Here is a 19062-nt window from a genome sequence, read left to right on the forward strand (position 1 = left end):
GTGCACTCTCTGGACTCACTGCACTGCTTCCCCAGTGGTGCCAGTGCACTCTCTGGACTCACTGCACTGCATTCCCAGTGGTGCCAGTGCACTCTCTGGACTCACTGCACTGCATCCCAGTGATACCAGTGCACTCTCTGGACTCACTGCAGTGCATCCCCAGTGGTGCCAGTGCACTCTCTGCACTCACTGCACTGCATCCCCAGTGGTGCCAGTGCACTCTCTGGACTCACCTCAGTGCTTCCCCATTGGTGCCAGTGCACTCTCTGGACTCACCTCAGTGCTTCCCCATTGGTGCCAGTGCACTCTCTGGACTCACTGCAGTGCATCCCCAGTGTTGCCAGTGCACTCTCTGGACTACCTGCAGTGCAGCCCCTGAGGTGCCAGTGCACTCTCTGGACTCACTGCAGTGCATGCCCAGTGGTGCCAGTGCACTCTCTGGACTCACTGCAGTGAATCCCCGGTGGTGCCAGTGCACTCTCTGGACTCACTGCACTGCATCCCCAGTGGTGCCAGTGCACTCTCTGCACTCACTGCACTGCATCCCCAGTGGTGCCAGTGCACTCTCTGGACTCACTGCAGTGCTTCCCAATTGGTGCCAGTGCAGTCTCTGCACTCACTGCAGTGCATCCCCAGTGTTGCCAGTGCACTCTCTGGACTACCTGCAGTGCAGCCCCTGAGGTGCCAGTGCACTCTCTGGACTCACTGCAGTGCATGCCCAGTGATGCCAGTGCACTCTCTGGACTCACTGCAGTGAATCCCCGGTGGTGCCACTGCACTCTCTGGACTCACTGCAGTGCCTCCCTTGTGGTGCCATTGCACTCTCAGTACTCACTGCACTGCATCCCCAGTGCTGCCAGTGCACTCTCTGGACTCACTTCACTGCAACAACAGTGGTGCCAGTGCACTCTCTGGACTCACTGCACTGCATCCCCAGTGGTGCCTGTGCACTCTCTGGAGTCACAGCAGTGCAGCCCCAGTGGTGCCAGTGCAATTACTGGACTCACTGCAGTGCAGCTCAGTGGTGCTAGAGCACTCTCTGGACTCACTGCAGTGCATCCACAGTGGTGCCAGTGCACTCTCTGGACTCACTGCACTGCATCCCCAGTGGTGCCAGTGCACTCTCTGGACTCACTGCAGTGTATCCCCATTGGAGCCGGTGCACTCTCTGGACTCACTAAACTGCAACCCCAGTGGTTCCAGACAACTCTCTGGACTCACTGCATTGCATCACCAGTGGTGCCAGTGCACTCTTTCGACTCACTGCATTGCATCCCCAGTGGTGCCAGTGCACTCTCAGGACTCACTGCTGTGCATACCCAGTGGTGCCACTGCACTCTCTGGACTCACTGCAGTGCAGCCCCTGAGGTGCCAGTGCACTCTCTGGACTCTTTGCAGTGCATTCCCATTGGTGTCAGTGCACTCTCTGGACTCACTACAGTGAATCCCCGGTGGTGCCAGTGCACTCTCTGGACTCAGTGCACTGCATCCCCAGTGGTGCCAGTTCACTCTCTGGACTCACTGCACTGTATCCCCAATGGTGCCTGTGAAGTCTCTGTACTCACTGCAGTGCAACCCCAGTGGTGCCAGTGTAGCCTCTGGACTCACTGCACTGTAACCCCAGTGGTGCCAGTGCAAACTCAAGACTCAGAGCAGTGCAGCTCCAGTTGGTGCCAGTACACTCTCTGGACTCACTGCACTGCATCCCCAGTGGTGCCAGTGCACTCTCTGGACTCACTGCACTGCATCCCCAGTTGTGCCAGTGCACTCTCTGGACTCAATGCACTGCATCCCCTGTGGTGCCAGTGCACTCTCTGGACTCACTGCAGTGTATCCCCACTGGTGCCAGTGCACTCTCTGGACTCACTGCACTGCATCCCAGTGGTGCCAGTGCACTCTCTGTACTCACTGCAGTGCATTCCCATTGGTGCCAGTGCACTCTCTGGACTCCTTGCAGTGCATCCCCAGTGGTGTCAGTGCACTCTCTGGACTCACTGCACTACATCCCCAGTGGTGCCAGTTCACTCTCTGCACTCACTGAACTGCATCCCCAGTGGTGCCAGTGCACTCTCTGGACTCACTGTACTGCATCCCCAGTGGTGCCTGTGAAGTCTCTGGACTCACTGCAGTGCATCCCCAGAGGTGCCATTGTAGTCTCTGGACTCACTGCACTGCAACCCCAGTGGTGCCAGTGCAATCTCAGGACTCACAGCAGTGCAGCTCCAGTTGGTGCCAGTGCACTCTCTGGACTCACTGCACTGCATCCCCAGTGGTGCCAGTGCACTCTCTGGACTCACTGCAGTGCATCCCCAGTGGTGCCAGTGCACTCTCTGGACTCACTGCAGTGCAACCCCTGTGGTGCCATTGCACTCTCAGGACTCACTGCACTGCATCCCCAGTGGTTCCAGTGCACACCCTGGACTCACTGCACTGCATCCCCAGTGGTGCCAGTGCACTCTATGGACTCACTGCACTGCATCCCCAGTGGTGCCAGTGCACTCTCTGGAGTCACTGCAGTGCATCCCCAAGGTGCCAGTGCACTCTCTGGACTCACGGCAGTGCATCCCCAGTGGTGACAGTGCACTCTCTGGACTCACTGCATTGCATCCCCAGTGGTGCCAGTACACTCTCTGGACTCCCTGCACTACATCCCCAGTGGTGCCAGTGCTATATCTGGACTCACTGCACTGCATCCCCAGTGGTGCCAGTGCACTCTGTGGACTCACTGCACTGCATCCCCAGTGGTGCCAGTGCACTCTCTGGACTCACTGCAGTGCATCCCCAGTGGTGCCAGTGCACTCTCTGGACTCACTGCACTGCATCCCCAGTGGTGCCAGTGCACTCTCTGGACCCACTGCAGTGCATCCCCAGTGGTGCCAGTGCACTCTCTGGACTCACTGCAGTGCATCCCCAGTGGTGCCAGTGCACTCTCTGGACTCACTGCACTACATCCCCAGTGGTGCCAGTGCACTCTCTGTAGTCACTGCGCTGCATCCCCAGTGGTGACAGTGCACTCTCTGGACTCACTGCAGTGTATCCCCTGTGGTGCCAGTGCACTCTGTGGACTCACTGCACTGCATCGCAGTGGTGCCAGTGCACTCTCTGGACTCAATGCAGTGCATCCCCAGTGGTGCCAGTGCACTCTCTGGACTCACTGCACTGCATCACCAGTGCTGACAGTGCACTCTCTGGACTCACTGCACTACATCACCAGTGGTGCCAGTTCACTCTCTGGACTCCCTGAACTGCATCACCAGTGGTGCCAGTGCACTCTCTGGACTCACTGCACTGCATCCCCAGTGGTGCCAGTGCACTCTCTGGACTCACTGCACTGCATCCCCAGTGGTGCCTGTGAAGTCTCTGGACTCACTGCCGCGCATCCCCAGTGGTGCCAGTGTAGTCTCTGGACACACTGCACTTCAACCCCAGTGGTGCCAGTGCAATCTCAGGACTCACAGCAGTGCAGGTCTAGTTGGTGCCAGTGACTCTCTGAACAAACTGCACTGCATCCCCAGTGGTGCCAGTGCACTCTCTGGACTCACTGCAGTGCATCCCCTGTGGTGCCATTGCACTCTCAAGACTCACTGCACTGCATCCCCAGTGGTGCCAGTGCACTCTCTGGACTCACTGCACTGCATCCCCAGTGGAGCCAATGCGTTCTCTGGACTCACTGCACTGCATCCCCATTGCTGACAGTGCCCTCTCTGGACTCACTGCAGTGCATCCCCACTGGTGCCAGTGCTCTCTCTGGACTCACTGCACTGCATCCCCAGTGGTGCCAGTGCACTCTCTGGACTCACTGCACTACATCCCCAGTGGTGCCAGTTCACTCTCTGGACTCCCTGAACTGCATCACCAGTGGTGCCAGTGCACTCTCTGGACTCACTGCACTGCATCCCCAGTGGTGCCTGTGAAGTCTCTGGACTCACTGCCGCGCATCCCCAGTGGTGCCAGTGTAGTCTCTGGACACACTGCACTGCAACCCCAGTGGTGCCAGTGCAATCTCAGGACTCACAGCAGTGCAGGTCTAGTTGGTGCCAGTGACTCTCTGAACAAACCGCACTGCATCCCCAGTGGTGCCAGTGCACTCTCTGGACTCACTGCAGTGCATCCCCTGTGGTGCCATTGCACTCTCAGGACTCACTGCACTGCATCCCCAGTGGTGCCAGTGCACTCTCTGGACTCACTGCACTGCATCCCCAGTGGAGCCAATGCGTTCTCTGGACTCACTGCACTGCATCCCCATTGCTGACACTGCCCTCTCTGGACTCACTGCAGTGCATCCCCACTGGTGCCAGTGCACTCTCTGGACTCACTGCACTGCATCACCAGTGGTGCCAGTGCACTCTCTGGACTCACTGCACTGCATCCCCAGTGGTGCCTGTGCACTCTCTGTAGTCACTGCGCTGCATCCCCAGTGGTGACAGTGCACTCTCTGGACTCACTGTGCTGCATCCCCAGTGGTGCCAGTTCACTCTCTGGACTCACTGCAGTGCATCCCCAGTGGTGCCAGTGGCTCTCTGGACTCACTGCACTGCATCCCCAGTGGTGACAGTGCACTCTCTGGACTCACTGCAGTGCATACCCAGTGGTGCCAGTGTACTCTCTGGACTCACTGCACTGCATCACCAGTGGTGCCAGTGCACTCTCTGGACTCACTGCATTGCATCCCCAGTGGTGCTAGTGCACTCTCTGGACTCACAGAAGTGCATCCCCAGTGGTGCCAGTGCACTCTCTGGACTCACTGCAGTGCATCCCCAGTGCTGCCAGTGCACTCTCTGGAGTCACTGCACTGCATCCCCAGTGGTGCCAGTGCACTCTCTGGACTCACTGCACTGCATCCCCAGTGGTGCCAGTGCACTCTCTGGACTCACTGCACTGCATCCCCAGTGGTGCCAGTGCACTCTCTGGACTCACTGCACTGCATCCCCAGTGGTGCCAGTGCACTCTCTGGACTCACCGGGGTGCATCCCCAGTGGTGCCAGAGCACTCTCTGGACTCACCGGGGTGCATCCCCAGTGGTGTCAGTGCACTCTCTGGACTCACTGCACTGCATCCCCAGTGGGGCCAGTGCACTCTCTGGACTCACTGCACTGCATCCCCAGTGGTGCCAGTGCACTCTCTGGACTCACTGCACTGCATCCCCTGTGGTGCCAGTGCAATCTCTGGACTCACTGCACCGCAACCCCCGTGGTGCCAGTGCACTCTCTGGAATCACTGCACTGCATTCCCAGTGGTCCAAGGGCACTCTCCGGACTCACTGCATTACATCCCCAGTGGTGCCAGTGCACTCTCCGGACTCACTGCAGTGCATCCCCTGTGGTGCCAGTGCACTCTCTGGACTCACTGCAGTGCATCCCCAGTGGTGCCAGTGCACTCTCTGGACTCACTGCACTGCATCCCCAGTGGTGCCAGTGCACTCTCTGGACTACCGGGATACATCCCCAGTGGTGCCAGTGCACTCTCTGGACTCACTGCAGTGCATCCCCAGTGGTGCCAGTGCACTCTCTGGACTCACCGGTGTGCATCCCCAGTGGTGCCAGGGCACTCTCTGGACTCACTGCAGTACATCCCCAATGGTGCCAGTGCATTCTCTGGACTCACTGCACTGCATCCCCGGTGGTGCAAGTGCACTCTCTGGACTCACTGCAGTGCATCCCCAGTGGTGCCAGTGCACTCTCTGGACTCACTGCACTGCATCTCCAGCAGTGCCAGTGCACTCTCTCGACTCATTGCACTGCATACCCAAGGGTGCCAGTGCACTCTCTGGACTCACTGCATTGCATCCCCAGTGGTGCCAGTGCACTCTCTGGACTCACTGCAGTGCATCCCCAGTGCTGCCAGTGCACTCTCTGGACAAACTGCAGTGCATCCCGAGTGGTGCCAGTGCACTCTCTGGACTCACTGCACTGCATCCCCAGTGGTGCCAGTGCACTCTCTGAGCTCACTGCAGTGCATCCCCAGTGGTGCCAGTGCACTCTCTGGACTCAACGGGGTGCATCCCCAGTGGTGCCAGTGCACTCTCTGGACTCACTGCACTGCATCCCCAGTGGTGCCAGTGCACTCTCCGGACTCACTGCAGTGCTTCCCCAGTGGTTGCAGTGCACTCTCCGGACTCACTGTGCTGTATCCCCAGTGGGGCCAGTGCACTCTCTGGACTCACAGCACTGCATCCCCAGTGGTGCCAGTGCACTCTCTGGACTCACTGCACTGCATCCCCAGTGGTGCCACTGCACTCTCTGGACTCACTGCAGTGCATCCCCAGTGGTGCCATTGCACTCTCTGGACTCACTGCGGTGCATCCCCAGTGGTGCCAGTGCACTCTCTGGACTCACTGCACTGCATCCCCAGTGGTGCCAGTGCACTCTCTGAACTCACTGCAGTGCATCCCCACTGGTGCCAGTGCACTCTCTGGACTCACTGCATTGCATCCCCAGTGGTGCCAGTGCACTCTCTGGACTCACTGCAGTGCATTCCCAGTGGTGCCAGTGCACTCTCTGGACTCACTGCACTGCATCCCGAGTGGTGCCAGTGCACTCTCTGGACTCACTGCACTGCATCCCCAGTGGTGCCAGTGCACTCTCTGGACTCACTGCACTGCATCCCCAGTGGTGCCAGTGCACTCTCTGGACTCACTGCACTGCATCCCCAGTGGTGCCAGTGCACTCTCTGGACTCACCGGGGTGCATCCCCAGTGGTGCCAGAGCACTCTCTGGACTCACCGGGGTGCATCCCCAGTGGTGTCAGTGCACTCTCTGGACTCACTGCACTGCATCCCCAGTGGGGCCAGTGCACTCTGTGGACTCACTGCACTGCATCCCCAGTGGTGCCAGTGCACTCTCTGGACTCACTGCACTGCATCCCCTGTGGTGCCAGTGCAATCTCTGGACTCACTGCACCGCAACCCCCGTGGTGCCAGTGCACTCTCTGGACTCACTGCACTGCATTCCCAGTGGTCCAAGGGCACTCTCCGGACTCACTGCATTACATCCCCAGTGGTGCCAGTGCACTCTCCGGACTCACTGCAGTGCATCCCCTGTGGTGCCAGTGCACTCTCTGGACTCACTGCAGTGCATCCCCAGTGGTGCCAGTGCACTCTCTGGACTCACTGCACTGCATCCCCAGTGGTGCCAGTGCACTCTCTGGACTACCGGGATACATCCCCAGTGGTGCCAGTGCACTCTCTGGACTCACTACAGTGCATCCCCAGTGGTGCCAGTGCACTCTCTGGACTCACCGGTGTGCATCCCCAGTGGTGCCAGGGCACTCTCTGGACTCACTGCAGTACATCCCCAATGGTGCCAGTGCATTCTCTGGACTCACTGCACTGCATCCCCGGTGGTGCAAGTGCACTCTCTGGACTCACTGCAGTGCATCCCCAGTTGTGCCAGTGCACTCTCTGGACTCACTGCACTGCATCTCCAGCAGTGCCAGTGCACTCTCTCGACTCATTGCACTGCATACCCAGGGGTGCCAGTGCACTCTCTGGACTCACTGCAGTGCATCCCCAGTGGTGCCAGTGCACTCTCTGCACTCACTGCACGGCATCCCCAGTGGTGCCAGTGCACTCTCTGGACTCACTGCACTGCATCCCCTATGGTGCCAGTGCACTCTCTGGACTCACTGCAGTGCATCCCCAGTGGTGCCAGTGCACTCTCTGGACTCACTGCATTACATCCCCAGTGGTGCCAGTGCACTCTCCGGACTCACTGGAGTGCATCCCCAGTGGTGCCAGTGCACCCTCTAGACTCACTGCACTGCATCCCCAGTGGTGCCAGTGCACTCTCTGGACTCACTGCACTGCATCAACAGTGGTGCCAGTGCACTCTCTGGACTCACTGCACTGCATCCCCAGTGGTGCCAGTGCACTCTCTGGACTCACTGCAGTGCATCTCCAGTGGTGCCAGTACAATCCCTAGACTCACTGCAGTGCAGCTCAGTGGTGCCAGTGCACTCTCTGGACTCACTGCAGTGCATTCCCAGTGGAGTCAGTGCACTCTCTGGACTCACTGCAATGAATCCCCGGTCGTGCCAGTGCACTCTCTGGACTCACTGCACTGCATCCCAAGTGGTGCCAGTTCACTCTCTGGACTCACTGCACTGCATCCCCAGTGGTGCCTGTGAAGTCTCTGGACTCACTGCAGTGCATCCCCAGAGGTGCCATTGTAGTCTCTGGACTCACTGCACTGCAACCCCAGTGGTGCCAGTGCAATCTCAGGACTCACAGCAGTGCAGCTCCAGTTGGTGCCAGTGCACTCTCTGGACTCACTGCACTGCATCCCCAGTGGTGCCAGTGCACTCTCTGGACTCACTGCAGTGAATCCCCTGTGGTGCCATTGCACTCTCAGGACTCACTGCACTGCATCCCCAGTGCTTCCAGTGCACTCTCTGGACTCACTGCACTGCATCCCCATTGCTGACAGTGCACTCTCTGGACTCAGTGCACTGCATCACCAGTGGTGCCAGTTCACTCTCTGGACTCACTGCAGTGCATCCCCAGTGGTGCCAGTGGCTCTCTGGACTCACTGCACTGCATCCCCAGTGGTGACAGTGCACTCTCTGGACTCACTGCACTGCATCCCCAGTGGTGCCAGTGCACTCTCTGGACTCAGTGCACTGCATCCCCAATGGTGCCACTGCACTCTCTGGACTCACCGAACTGCATCCCCAGTGGTGCCAGTGCACTCCCTGGACTCACTGCAGTGCATCCCCAGTGCTGCCAGTGCACTTTCTGGACTCACTGCAATGCATCCCCTGTTGTGCTAGTGCATTCTCTGCACTCACTGCACTGCATCCCCAGTGGTGCCAGTGAAATCTCTGGACTCACTGCAGTGCATCCCCAAGGTGCCAGTGCACTCTCTGGACTCACTGCACTGCATCCCCAGTGGTGCCAGTGCACTCTCTGGAGTCACTTCACTGCATCCCCAGAGGTGACAGTGCACTCTCTGGAGTCACTGCACTGCATCCCCAGTGGTGGCAGTGCACTCTCTGGACTCACTGCAGTGCATCCCCAGTGGTGCCAGTGCACTCTCTGGACTCACTGCACTGCATCCCCAGTGGTGCCAGTGCACTCTCTGGACTCACTGCACTACATCCCCAGTGGTGCCACTGCACTCTCTGGACTCACTGCACTGCATCCCCAGTGGTGCCAGTGCACTCTCTGGACTCACTGCAGTGCATCCCCAGTGGTGCCAGTGCACTCTCTGGACTCACTGCACTGCATCCCCAGAGGTGCCAGTGCACTATCTGGACTCACTGCACTGCATCCCCAGTGGTGCCAGTTCACTCTCTGTAGTCACTGCGCTGCATCCCCAGTGGTGACAGTGCACTCTCTGGACTCACTGTGCTGTATCCCCAGTGGGGCCAGTGCACTCTATGGACTCACCGCAGTGTATCCCCAGTGGTGCCAGTGCACTCTCTGGACTCACTGAACTGCATCCCCAGTGGTGCCAGTGCACTCTCTGGACTCACTGCAGTGAATCCCCTGTGGTGCCATTGCACTCTCAGGACTCACTGCACTGCATCCCCAGTGGTTCCAGTGCACTCTCTGGACTCACTGCACTGCATCCCCAGTGGTGCCAGTGCGCTCTCTGGACTCACTGCACTGCATCCCCATTGCTGACAGTGGCCTCTCTGGACTCAGTGCACTGCATCACCAGTGGTGCCAGTTCACTCTCTGGACTCACTGCAGTGCATCCCCAGTGGTGCCAGTGGCTCTCTGGACTCACTGCACTGCATCCCCAGTGGTGACAGTGCACTCACTGGACTCACTGCAGTGCATCCCCAGTGGTGCCAGGGTACTCTCTGGACTCACTGCAGTGCATCCCCAGTGGTGCCAGTGCACTCTCTGGACTCACTGCACTGCATCCTCAATGGTGCCACTGCACTCTCTGGACTCACCGAACTGCATCCCCAGTGGTGCCAGTGCACTCTCTGGACTCACTGCAGTGCATCCCCTGTGCTGCCAGTGCACTTTCTGGACTCACTGCAGTGCATCCCCTGTTGTGCTAGTGCATTCTCTGCACTCACTGCACTGCATCCCCAGTGGTGCCAGTGCACTCTCTGGACTCACTGCAGTGCATCCCCAAGGTGCCAGTGCACTCTCAGGGCTCACTGCACTGCATCCCCAGTGGTGACAGTGCACTCTCTGGACTCACTGCAGTGCATCCCCAGTGGTGCCAGTGCACTCTCTGGACTCACTGCACTGCATCCCCAGTGGTGCCAGTGCACTCTCTGGACTCACTGCAGTGCATCCCCAGTGGTGCCAGTGCACTCTCTGAACTCACCGCACTGCATCCCCAGTGGTGTCAGTGCACTCTCTGGACTCACTGCACTGCATCCCCAGTGGTGCCAGTGCACTCTCTGGACTCACTGCACTGCATCCCCAGTGGTGCCAGTGCACTCTCTGGACTCACTGCACTGCATCCCCAGTGGTGCCAGTGCACTCTCTGGACTCACTGCACTGCATCCCCAGTGGTGCCAGTGCACTCTCTGGACTCACCGGGGTGCATCCCCAGTGGTGCCAGAGCACTCTCTGGACTCACCGGGGTGCATCCCCAGTGGTGTCAGTGCACTCTCTGGACTCACTGCACTGCATCCCCAGTGGGGCCAGTGCACACTCTGGACTCACTGCACTGCATCCCCAGTGGTGCCAGTGCACTCTCTGGACTCACTGCACTGCATCCCCTGTGGTGCCAGTGCAATCTCTGGACTCACTGCACCGCAACCCCCGTGGTGCCAGTGCACTCTCTGGACTCACTGCACTGCATTCCCAGTGGTCCAAGGGCACTCTCCGGACTCACTGCATTACATCCCCAGTGGTGCCAGTGCACTCTCCGGACTCACTGCAGTGCATCCCCTGTGGTGCCAGTGCACTCTCTGGACTCACTGCAGTGCATCCCCAGTGGTGCCAGTGCACTCTCTGGACTCACTGCACTGCATCCCCAGTGGTGCCAGTGCACTCTCTGGACTACCGGGATACATCCCCAGTGGTGCCAGTGCACTCTCTGGACTCACTGCAGTGCATCCCCAGTGGTGCCAGTGCACTCTCTGGACTCACCGGTGTGCATCCCCAGTGGTGCCAGGGCACTCTCTGGACTCACTGCAGTACATCCCCAATGGTGCCAGTGCATTCTCTGGACTCACTGCACTGCATCCCCGGTGGTGCAAGTGCACTCTCTGGACTCACTGCAGTGCATCCCCAGTGGTGCCAGTGCACTCTCTGGACTCACTGCACTGCATCTCCAGCAGTGCCAGTGCACTCTCTCGACTCATTGCACTGCATACCCAAGGGTGCCAGCGCACTCTCTGGACTCACTGCATTGCATCCCCAGTGGTGCCAGTGCACTCTCTGGACTCACTGCAGTGCATCCCCAGTGCTGCCAGTGCACTCTCTGGACAAACTGCAGTGCATCCCGAGTGGTGCCAGTGCACTCTCTGGACTCACTGCACTGCATCCCCAGTGGTGCCAGTGCACTCTCTGAGCTCACTGCAGTGCATCCCCAGTGGTGCCAGTGCACTCTCTGGACTCAACGGGGTGCATCCCCAGTGGTGCCAGTGCACTCTCTGGACTCACTGCACTGCATCCCCAGTGGTGCCAGGGCACTCTCCGGACTCACTGCAGTGCTTCCCCAGTGGTTGCAGTGCACTCTCCGGACTCACTGTGCTGTATCCCCAGTGGGGCCAGTGCACTCTCTGGACTCACAGCACTGCATCCCCAGTGGTGCCAGTGCACTCTCTGGACTCACTGCACTGCATCCCCAGTGGTGCCACTGCACTCTCTGGACTCACTGCAGTGCATCCCCAGTGGTGCCATTGCACTCTCTGGACTCACTGCGGTGCATCCCCAGTGGTGCCAGTGCACTCTCTGGACTCACTGCACTGCATCCCCAGTGGTGCCAGTGCACTCTCTGAACTCACTGCAGTGCATCCCCACTGGTGCCAGTGCACTCTCTGGACTCACTGCATTGCATCCCCAGTGGTGCCAGTGCACTCTCTGGACTCACTGCAGTGCATTCCCAGTGGTGCCAGTGCACTCTCTGGACTCACTGCACTGCATCCCGAGTGGTGCCAGTGCACTCTCTGGACTCACTGCACTGCATCCCCAGTGGTGCCAGTGCACTCTCTGGACTCACTGCACTGCATCCCCAGTGGTGCCAGTGCACTCTCTGGACTCACTGCACTGCATCCCCAGTGGTGCCAGTGCACTCTCTGGACTCACCGGGGTGCATCCCCAGTGGTGCCAGAGCACTCTCTGGACTCACCGGGGTGCATCCCCAGTGGTGTCAGTGCACTCTCTGGACTCACTGCACTGCATCCCCAGTGGGGCCAGTGCACTCTGTGGACTCACTGCACTGCATCCCCAGTGGTGCCAGTGCACTCTCTGGACTCACTGCACTGCATCCCCTGTGGTGCCAGTGCAATCTCTGGACTCACTGCACCGCAACCCCCGTGGTGCCAGTGCACTCTCTGGACTCACTGCACTGCATTCCCAGTGGTCCAAGGGCACTCTCCGGACTCACTGCATTACATCCCCAGTGGTGCCAGTGCACTCTCCGGACTCACTGCAGTGCATCCCCTGTGGTGCCAGTGCACTCTCTGGACTCACTGCAGTGCATCCCCAGTGGTGCCAGTGCACTCTCTGGACTCACTGCACTGCATCCCCAGTGGTGCCAGTGCACTCTCTGGACTACCGGGATACATCCCCAGTGGTGCCAGTGCACTCTCTGGACTCACTACAGTGCATCCCCAGTGGTGCCAGTGCACTCTCTGGACTCACCGGTGTGCATCCCCAGTGGTGCCAGGGCACTCTCTGGACTCACTGCAGTACATCCCCAATGGTGCCAGTGCATTCTCTGGACTCACTGCACTGCATCCCCGGTGGTGCAAGTGCACTCTCTGGACTCACTGCAGTGCATCCCCAGTGGTGCCAGTGCACTCTCTGGACTCACTGCACTGCATCTCCAGCAGTGCCAGTGCACTCTCTCGACTCATTGCACTGCATACCCAGGGGTGCCAGTGCACTCTCTGGACTCACTGCAGTGCATCCCCAGTGGTGCCAGTGCACTCTCTGCACTCACTGCACGGCATCCCCAGTGGTGCCAGTGCACTCTCTGGACTCACTGCACTGCATCCCCTATGGTGCCAGTGCACTCTCTGGACTCACTGCAGTGCATCCCCAGTGGTGCCAGTGCACTCTCTGGACTCACTGCATTACATCCCCAGTGGTGCCAGTGCACTCTCCGGACTCACTGGAGTGCATCCCCAGTGGTGCCAGTGCACCCTCTAGACTCACTGCACTGCATCCCCAGTGGTGCCAGTGCACTCTCTGGACTCACTGCACTGCATCAACAGTGGTGCCAGTGCACTCTCTGGACTCACTGCACTGCATCCCCAGTGGTGCCAGTGCACTCTCTGGACTCACTGCAGTGCATCTCCAGTGGTGCCAGTACAATCCCTAGACTCACTGCAGTGCAGCTCAGTGGTGCCAGTGCACTCTCTGGACTCACTGCAGTGCATTCCCAGTGGAGTCAGTGCACTCTCTGGACTCACTGCAATGAATCCCCGGTCGTGCCAGTGCACTCTCTGGACTCACTGCACTGCATCCCAAGTGGTGCCAGTTCACTCTCTGGACTCACTGCACTGCATCCCCAGTGGTGCCTGTGAAGTCTCTGGACTCACTGCAGTGCATCCCCAGAGGTGCCATTGTAGTCTCTGGACTCACTGCACTGCAACCCCAGTGGTGCCAGTGCAATCTCAGGACTCACAGCAGTGCAGCTCCAGTTGGTGCCAGTGCACTCTCTGGACTCACTGCACTGCATCCCCAGTGGTGCCAGTGCACTCTGTGGACTCACTGCAGTGAATCCCCTGTGGTGCCATTGCACTCTCAGGACTCACTGCACTGCATCCCCAGTGCTTCCAGTGCACTCTCTGGACTCACTGCACTGCATCCCCATTGCTGAAAGTGCACTCTCTGGACTCAGTGCACTGCATCACCAGTGGTGCCAGTTCACTCTCTGGACTCACTGCAGTGCATCCCCAGTGGTGCCAGTGGCTCTCTGGACTCACTGCACTGCATCCCCAGTGGTGACAGTGCACTCTCTGGACTCACTGCACTGCATCCCCAGTGGTGCCAGTGCACTCTCTGGACTCAGTGCACTGCATCCCCAATGGTGCCACTGCACTCTCTGGACTCACCGAACTGCATCCCCAAGGTGCCAGTGCACTCTCTGGACTCACTGCACTGCATCCCCAGTGGTGCCAGTGCACTCTCTGGAGTCACTTCACTGCATCCCCAGAGGTGACAGTGCACTCTCTGGAGTCACTGCACTGCATCCCCAGTGGTGGCAGTGCACTCTCTGGACTCACTGCAGTGCATCCCCAGTGGTGCCAGTGCACTCTCTGGACTCACTGCACTGCATCCCCAGTGGTGCCAGTGCACTCTCTGGACTCACTGCACTACATCCCCAGTGGTGCCACTGCACTCTCTGGACTCACTGCACTGCATCCCCAGTGGTGCCAGTGCACTCTCTGGACTCACTGCAGTGCATCCCCAGTGGTGCCAGTGCACTCTCTGGACTCACTGCACTGCATCCCCAGAGGTGCCAGTGCACTATCTGGACTCACTGCACTGCATCCCCAGTGGTGCCAGTTCACTCTCTGTAGTCACTGCGCTGCATCCCCAGTGGTGACAGTGCACTCTCTGGACTCACTGTGCTGTATCCCCAGTGGGGCCAGTGCACTCTATGGACTCACCGCAGTGTATCCCCAGTGGTGCCAGTGCACTCTCTGGACTCACTGAACTGCATCCCCAGTGGTGCCAGTGCACTCTCTGGACTCACTGCAGTGAATCCCCTGTGGTGCCATTGCACTCTCAGGACTCACTGCACTGCATCCCCAGTGGTTCCAGTGCACTCTCTGGACTCACTGCACTGCATCCCCAGTGGTGCCAGTGCGCTCTCTGGACTCACTGCACTGCATCCCCATTGCTGACAGTGGCCTCTCTGGACTCAGTGCACTGCATCACCAGTGGTGCCAGTTCACTCTCTGGACTCACTGCAGTGCATCCCCAGTGGTGCCAGTGGCTCTCTGGACTCACTGCACTGCATCCCCAGTGGTGACAGTGCACTCACTGGACTCACTGCAGTGCATCCCCAGTGGTGCCAGGGTACTCTCTGGACTCACTGCAGTGCATCCCCAGTGGTGCCAGTGCACTCTCTGGACTCACTGCACTGCATCCTCAATGGTGCCACTGCACTCTCTGGACTCACCGAACTGCATCCCCAGTGGTGCCAGTGCACTCTCTGGACTCACTGCACTGCATCCCCAGTGCTGCCAGTGCACTTTCTGGACTCACTGCAGTGCATCCCCTGTTGTGCTAGTGCATTCTCTGCACTCACTGCACTGCATCCCCAGTGGTGCCAGTGCACTCTCTGGACTCACTGCAGTGCATCCCCAAGGTGCCAGTGCACTCTCAGGGCTCACTGCACTGCATCCCCAGTGGTGACAGTGCACTCTCTGGACTCACTGCAGTGCATCCCCAGTGGTGCCAGTGCACTCTCTGGACTCACTGCACTGCATCCCCAGTGGTGCCAGTGCACTCTCTGGACTCACTGCAGTGCATCCCCAGTGGTGCCAGTGCACTCTCTGAACTCACCGCACTGCATCCCCAGTGGTGTCAGTGCACTCTCTGGACTCACTGCACTGCATCCCCAGTGGTGCCAGTGCACTCTGTGGACTCACTGCACTGCATCCCCAGTGGTGCCAGTGCACTCTGTGGACTCACTGTACTGCATCTCCAGTGGTGCCAGTGTACTCTATGCACTCACTGAACTGCATCCCCAGTGGTGCCAGTGCAATCTCAGGACTCACTGCACTGCATCCACAGTGGTGCCAGTCCACTCTCTGGACTCATCGCATTGCATCCCCAGTGGTGCCAGTGCACTCTCTGGACTCACTGCACTGCATCCCCAGTGGTGCCAGTGCACTCTCTGGAGTCACTGCACTGCATCCACAGTGGTGCCAGTGCACTCTCTGGAGTCACTGCACTGCATCCCCAGTGGTGACAGTGCGTTCTCTGGACTCACTGCGCTTCATCCCCAGTGGTGCCAGTACACTCTCTGGACTCACGGCAGTGCATCCCCTGTGGTGACAGTGCACTCTCTGGACTCACTGTACTGCATCCCCAGTGGTGCCAGTGCATTCTCTGGCCTCACTGCACTGCATCCCCAGTGGTGCCAGTGCACTCTCTGGACTCACTGCACTGCATCCCCAGTGGTGCCAGTGCACTCTCTGGACTCACTGCAGTGCATCCCCAGTGGCGACAGTGCACTCTCTGGACTCACTGCAGTACATCCCCAAGGTGCCAGTGCACTCTCTGGACTCACTGCACTGCATCAAGAGTGGTGCCAGTGCACTCTCTGGAGTCACTGCACTGCATCCCCAGTGGTGCCAGTGCACTCTCTGGCCTCACCGGGGTGCATCCCCAGTGGTGCCAGTGCAGTCTGTGGACTCACCGGGGTGCATCCCCAGTGGTGCCAGTGCACTCTCTGAACTCACTGCACTGCATCCCCAGTGGTGCCAGTGCACTCTCTGGAGTCACTGCACTGCATTCCCAGTGGTGCCAGTGCACTCTCTGGACTCACTGCATTGCATCCCCAGTGGTGCCAGTGCACTCTCTGGACTCACTGCACTGCATCCCCAGTGGTGCCACTGCACTCTCTGGACTCACTGCACTGCATCACCGTTGGTGCCAGGGCACTCTCCGGACTCACTGCAGTGCATCCCCAGTGGTGCCAGTGCACTCTTTCGAGTCACTGCAGTGCATCCCCAGTGGTGCCAGTGGCTCTATAGACTCACTGCACTGCATCCCCAGTGTTCCCAGAGCACTCTCTGGACTCACTGTACTGCATCCCCAGTGGTGCCAGTGCACTCTCTGGACTCACTGCAGTGCATCCCCAGTGGTGCCAGTGCACTCTCTGGACTCACTGCACTGCATCACCAGTGCTGACAGTGCACTCTCTGGACTCACAGCACTGCATCCCCAGTGGTGCCAGTGCACTCTCTGGACTCACTGCACTGCATCCCCAGTGGTGCCACTGCACTCTCTGGAGTCACTGCACTGCATCCCCAGTGGTGCCAGTGCACTCTCTGGAGTCACTGCACTGCATCAACAGTGGTGCCAGTGCACTCTCTGGACTCACTGCACTGCATCCCCAGTGGTGCCAGTGTAGTCTCTGGACTCACTGCAGTGCATCTCCAGTGGTGCCAGTACAATCCCTGGACTCACTGCAGTGCAGCTCAGTGGTGCCAGAGCACTATCTGGAGTCACTACATTGCATCCCCAGTGATGCCAGTGCACTCTCTGGACTCACTGCAGTGCATCCCCAGTGCTGACAGTGCACTCTCTGGACTCACTGCACTGCATCCCCAGTGGTGCCAGTGCACTCTTTCGAGTCACTGCACTGCATCCCCATTAGTGCCAGTGCATTCTCTGGACTCACTGCAGTGCATCCCCAGTGGTGCCAGTGCACTCTCTGGACTCACTGCAGTGCATCCCCAGTGGTGCCAGTGCACTCTCTGGAGTCACTACAGTGCATCCCCAGTGGTGCCAGTGCACTCTCTGGACTCACTGCATTGCATCCCCAGTGGTGCCAGTGCACTCTCTGGACTCACTGCACTGCATCCCCAGTGGTGCCACTGCACTCTCTGGACTCACTGCACTGCATCCCCAGTGGTGACAGTGCGTTCTCTGGACTCACTGCGCTTCATCCCCAGTGGTGTCAGTACACTCTCTGGACTCACGGCAGTGCATCCCCTGTGGTGACAGTGCACTCTCTGGACTCACTGTACTGCATCCCCAGTGGTGCCAGTGCATTCTCTGGCCTCACTGCACTGCATCCCCAGTGGTGCCAGTGCACTCTCTGGACTCACTGCACTGCATCCCCAGTGGTGCCAGTGCACTCTCTGGACTCACTGCAGTGCATCCCCAGTGGCGACAGTGCACTCTCTGGACTCACTGCAGTACATCCCCAAGGTGCCAGTGCACACTCTGGACTCACTGCACTGCATCACCAGTGCTGACAGTGCACTCTCTGGACTCACTGCACTGCATCAAGAGTGGTGCCAGTGCACTCTCTGGAGTCACTGCACTGCATCCCCAGTGGTGCCAGTGCACTCTCTGGCCTCACCGGGGTGCATCCCCAGTGGTGCCAGTGCAGTCTGTGGACTCACCGGGGTGCATCCCCAGTGGTGCCAGTGCACTCTCTGAACTCACCACACTGCATCCCCAGTGGTGCCAGTGCACTCTCTGGAGTCACTGCACTGCATTCCCAGTGGTGCCAGTGCACTCTCTGGACTCACTGCATTGCATCCCCAGTGGTGCCAGTGCACTCTCTGGACTCACTGCACTGCATCCCCAGTGGTGCCACTGCACTCTCTGGACTCACTGCACTGCATCACCGTTGGTGCCAGGGCACTCTCCGGACTCACTGCAGTGCATCCCCAGTGGTGCCAGTGCACTCTTTCGAGTCACTGCAGTGCATCCCCAGTGGTGCCAGTGGCTCTATAGACTCACTGCACTGCATCCCCAGTGTTCCCAGAGCACTCTCTGGACTCACTGTACTGCATCCCCAGTGGTGCCAGTGCACTCTCTGGACTCACTGCAGTGCATCCCCAGTGGTGCCAGTGCACTCTCTGGACTCACTGCACTGCATCACCAGTGCTGACAGTGCACTCTCTGGACTCACAGCACTGCATCCCCAGTGGTGCCAGTGCACTCTCTGGACTCACTGCAGTGCATCCCCAGTGCTGACAGTGCACTCTCTGGACTCACTGCACTGCATCCCCAGTGGTGCCAGTGCACTCTTTCGAGTCACTGCACTGCATCCCCATTAGTGCCAGTGCATTCTCTGGACTCACTGCAGTGCATCCCCAGTGGTGCCAGTGCACTCTCTGGACTCACTGCTGTGCATCCCCAGTGGTGCCAGTGCACTCTCTGGAGTCACTACAGTGCATCCCCAGTGGTGCCAGTGCACTCTCTGGACTCACTGCATTGCATCCCCA

This window comes from Anser brachyrhynchus (assembly GCF_964034855.1).
Source record: "Anser brachyrhynchus genome assembly, chromosome: 5".
Lineage (NCBI taxonomy): Eukaryota > Metazoa > Chordata > Aves > Anseriformes > Anatidae > Anser > Anser brachyrhynchus.